This window comes from Propithecus coquereli, unplaced genomic scaffold (genome assembly GCF_000956105.1).
Source record: "Propithecus coquereli isolate 6110/MARCELLA unplaced genomic scaffold, Pcoq_1.0 Scaffold212, whole genome shotgun sequence".
Classification (NCBI taxonomy): domain Eukaryota; kingdom Metazoa; phylum Chordata; class Mammalia; order Primates; family Indriidae; genus Propithecus; species Propithecus coquereli.
Genome location: NW_012146301.1, coordinates 3318803 through 3323307, shown reverse-complemented (window position 1 = coordinate 3323307; position 4505 = coordinate 3318803). Strand labels below are relative to the sequence as shown.

General features: G+C 44.3%; 1 protein-coding gene across 1 annotated transcript in view; it reads left to right on the top strand.

The window, feature by feature from the left end:
* Window positions 1-3074: 3074 nt before the first annotated feature.
* Window positions 3075-4505, top strand: part of NALCN (sodium leak channel, non selective) — a 332353-nt gene continuing 330922 nt past the window's right edge. The window contains exon 1 of the mRNA XM_012644439.1: window positions 3075-3214. The gene's annotated coding sequence lies outside the window, so the exon portion shown is untranslated. The remainder of the gene's footprint in view (window positions 3215-4505) is intronic.

Here is a 4505-nt window from a genome sequence, read left to right as displayed (position 1 = left end):
AGTGTAAAAATCCTCAACACGATACTAGCAAACTGGATCCAACAGTACATCAAGAAGATAATACATTATGATCAAGTGGGATTTATCCCAGGGATGCAAGAATGGTTCAACTTATGCAAATCAATAAATGTGATCCATCACAACAGAATGAAGGACAAAAATCTTATGATCATCTCAATAGATGCAAGAAAAGCATTTGATAAAATTCAGCATCCCTTTTTGATATAAACTTTGAACAAACTAGTCAGAGAGGAACATACCTAAACATAGTAAAGGCGATATATGACAAACCCACAACAAACATCACACTGAATGGGGAAAAGCTAAAAGCCTGTCCTATAAGAACTGAAACTAGACAAGGTTGACTGCTTTTACCACTTCTATTCAGCATAGTACTGGAAGGCCTAGTCAGAGCAATCAGGCTAGAGAAAGAAATAAAAGGCATCCAATTGGAAAACAGGAAGTCAAACTGTCCCTCTTTGCAGATGACATGACCTTATATCTAGATAAACCTAAAGACTCCACTGAAACACTTACAGATCTGATAAATAATTTTAATAAAGTTACCAGATAAAAAATCAACAAACAAAAATCAGTAGTGTTTCTATACACCAATTATGAACTAGCTGAGAAAGAAACCAGGAAGGCAATCCCATTTACAATAGCTACAAAAAGTATAAAATACCTAGGAATAAATTTAACCAAGAAAGTGAAAGACCTCTACAAGCAAAACTACAAAACCAATGAAAGAAATTAAAGAGGACACAAACAAACAGAAAGACATCCCATGCTCATGAATAAGAATTAATATTATTAAAATGATCATACCGCCCAAAGCAATCTGCAGCTTTAATGCAATCCCTATGAAAATGCTAAAGTAATTTTTACACAGAAATAGAAAAAACAATCCTAAAATTCATATGGAACAAAAAATGAGCCTGAATAGCCAAAGCAATCCTGATCAAAAGGAACAAAGCTGGAGGCATCACATTACCTGACATCAAAGTATATTACAAGACTGTAGTAATCAAAAGAGCAGGGTATTGGCATAAAAACAGACACATAGAAGTTGAAGACAGATCTTTTGATCAATGGAACAGAATAGAGAACCCAGAAATAAATCCACATATTTACAGCCAACTGATTTTGACAAAAGTACCAAGAACATACACTGGGGAAAGGACACCCTCTTTGATAAATGGTGCTGGGAAAATTGGATATCCACAAACTGAAGAATGAAATTGGATCCATATCTCTCACCATACACAAAAATCAACTCAGGATGGATTAGAGACTTAAACACAAGACCAAGAACTCTAGAATACATAGGAAAAACACTACAGGGCATTGGTCTGGGCCAAGATTTTATGACTAAGACCTCAAAAGCACAAGCAACAACAACAACAAATAGACAAATGGGACTATATTATACTAAAAATCTTCTGAACAGCAAAGGAAACAATCAACAGAATGAAGAGACAACCTGTTTAATGGGAGGAAGTATTTATAAACTATTCACTTGACAAGGGACTAATACCCAGAATATATAAGGAACTCAAACAACTTAACAGTAAAAAACAAACAAAGAAATAATCTCATTAAAAAATAGGCATAGGACATGAACAGCCATTTCTCAAAAGAAGACAGAAGACATGCCAATGGCCAACAGGTATATGAAAAAATGTTCAACATCACTAATCATCAGGCAAATGCAAATTAAAACCATATCTTACCACAGTTAGAATGACTATTATTAACAAGACAAAAGAATAATAGATGCTGGTGAGGATGCTGGGGATTGATGGCTACCACAAATATACACTAACTTAATCAGTATACATTCTATGCAGGTAGCAAAATATCACATGTAGCATATAAATATGCACACATATTAGATTATGTATCACTAAAAACATTTTTAACATGTAAAAAAACTTAGCTCTTTACATAGTTGTTCTTTTTGAAATCTTCAGAAATTTGAAAAAAAAATTCCACATGGCTCTGGATTTCATGAAATGTTATTTTTAAATTTTCCTTTAAAAAATAAAAAATGCTAATGTGGACTGTGGATGTGAATGGATTGTGAATAGGGTTTTAAAATATGGTAACAATGAAATACACGTAACCAGAAAATACATTTTTAAAATGTAAGTGTGTGTAATTTCAGTTCTATCCTTTGGGATATAACATTTTGTGATAGCAATTGCTCTTTGTTTAGGATTTATCTTTTAGAGGAAGCTTCATTCAGTTTTCTGTCTCCATTTATTCATGTGTCTGTGTGCATGATGTCTAAATCACTGGTCAAGAGTTCCTTGGTGGTTTTGATAATCTGACTACATTGGAAAGGAAACCGTTCAGAGAGTGGGCCTGAGTGGGAGGATGTCCCCCGGGCATAAGCAATGGTGCTTAAGATTCAGGATTTTCCTCAACTTGCTCTACTGGGAGCCCTGGGAAACCTCAGATGCACTTTACTGTCCAGATAGACTTACAGGGCATGTGGGTAACTATCAATTTATAAATGAACCTTCAGCCTCATCCACATGACAATATATTTTAATGTTGAGGAAAAATGTCAACATATGTAGAAAACTATGATAAGTGTGACTGATGCATTCATTATTTAGCAACTCAAGGGTGAAACATCCTCAAATATGTGTCCGGTGAATAAGACCACACACACACATACACACACACACACACACATACTGGGCTCACTGGCCTCTCTATGCTGTGACCCTGGGTGTACCCCGTGTATGCCCAGCTCTTGTGCTAGTGAACACGAAAGACACAGAGGAGCTCGCAGATGAGAGCCCCGTTGTTGCTGTGAGACTGAGGGTGGCAGCCAGAGAGAAGGAACTTGATAATACCGACGCCCGCGCTCGCCACCAACTGCAGCGCAACCTTCTCTGAGGTTCCCTCCCTTCAGCCTTAGGCATCCTTGCAGCCCCTGCAGCGAATCCAACTCAAAAAGAAAAATAAAAGGCCCTAAAACTCTCGCTCCCCCACCCCTCCCCCACCCCGCCCGGCGGTAGCTACATTAGTTGACACACACACGAGCGCGGAGCCGCGGCCCCAGCCCGGACGAGCGCGCCGACGGAGCCGCGGTAGGTGAGGGGGCCGCGTCTCCGCCCGCTGTGGGCGCCGCGCCTCGCACGTATCCCGCCGCCGCCGCAGCCCGCGGGCACCATGACCGCTCTGAGCGCAGGGGTTACAGGTTGGTCACTGCCGCTGCTGCCTGGGAAGCTGCGGCGCGGCCGGTCGCCATGCCCAGCGCCGAGGCCCGGGCTGCGCGCCTGCTGGCCCCTGGGCGGGGCTGGGCCGGGCGGCGCGGGGCGCGGGGCGTGGGGGCGGCAAGAGGTGCTGAGGGCCTGAGGGCCTGGGCCCAGCGCGGGGGAGGGGAAGGCGCCCCCAGCACAGCGCGGGGCGCGGGGCTCCACGCCAGCCTGGCTGCTGCACGGGGAGCCGTGATGCGCCCTGCCTGCCCCTGCGCGCCCGGTGCTCGGGGCGTCTGCCGCGGGATAAGCCTTGGCGGGCCTTGGAAGGCGCGGAGCGCTGGCAAAACCTGGGGCCTGCCCCTCCTAGGCTGCTAGCAGGTGTAGGGGGGCAGGTGGCTAGGGATGCGGCTGGTGCGCGTCATGACAGCGACTGCACCTGCCCACTCCGCACCCGGGCGCTGCCTGGGTAAACCTCTGGGCGAACGCGCAGGTGTGGGGGGCAGTCCTGCTTCAGCAGGTTTCAAGAGGGGCCCCGTGGCTTTGCCCAACCCCCATCCCCCTAAGGATTGCTATTTGCTAAATATCCCTCATTTTATTAATTGGCCTGGTGGAGCAGCTATCACTGGGATGGCCACACAGCAAGCAAAGCAGTGTCCTGCCAAACAACACCATTTTGTCCTTGAATCTTTGCGAGAGCAGCGTGGATGGTCTGGCCGGAATCCCACCGCCGGCCTGGATCCTGGATCAAGGGGTTTTCTCCCTGACTCGAATATTCCTCTGTTAGGATGATGTGATGACTCTGAACTCAGATCCCAAGTTCTTGAAATACCATAGGGTAAATTTTTCAGTTTCAGGCATAATTTTTCAGGGACTGTGTTATTAAGGACGTGTGAATACACACACTCGCAGGCCTGGGAAGGTTTTCGTCTTAATCTCGTGTTTGTGTGGTCATCAACTAGGCCCGATTGCCCTGGTGGTGAGAAATGGGAGTTGAGTACCGGTGGCTTTTGTGATCCTCGTTGGTGGAAAACACCTCTAATAGGGGATCAAAAATTAACAGGTGGCTATTTTTTAAAAAAATTATGATTCATGTTTTCATAGCTGTAACTATGATGTGATATTTATTCCCTGGGAGAGGAGAAGGTGAACTATATGGCAGTATCCCTGAGGCAGATAGACAGCAGGAGTGGCTTTTCATATTCAAAGATTATGTTTCAGCAGTTCTAAATAAAAATCAAACCTCTTCAATAACAACAAATATTTATTTCCTGGCTGGTTGGCTTTCATTCT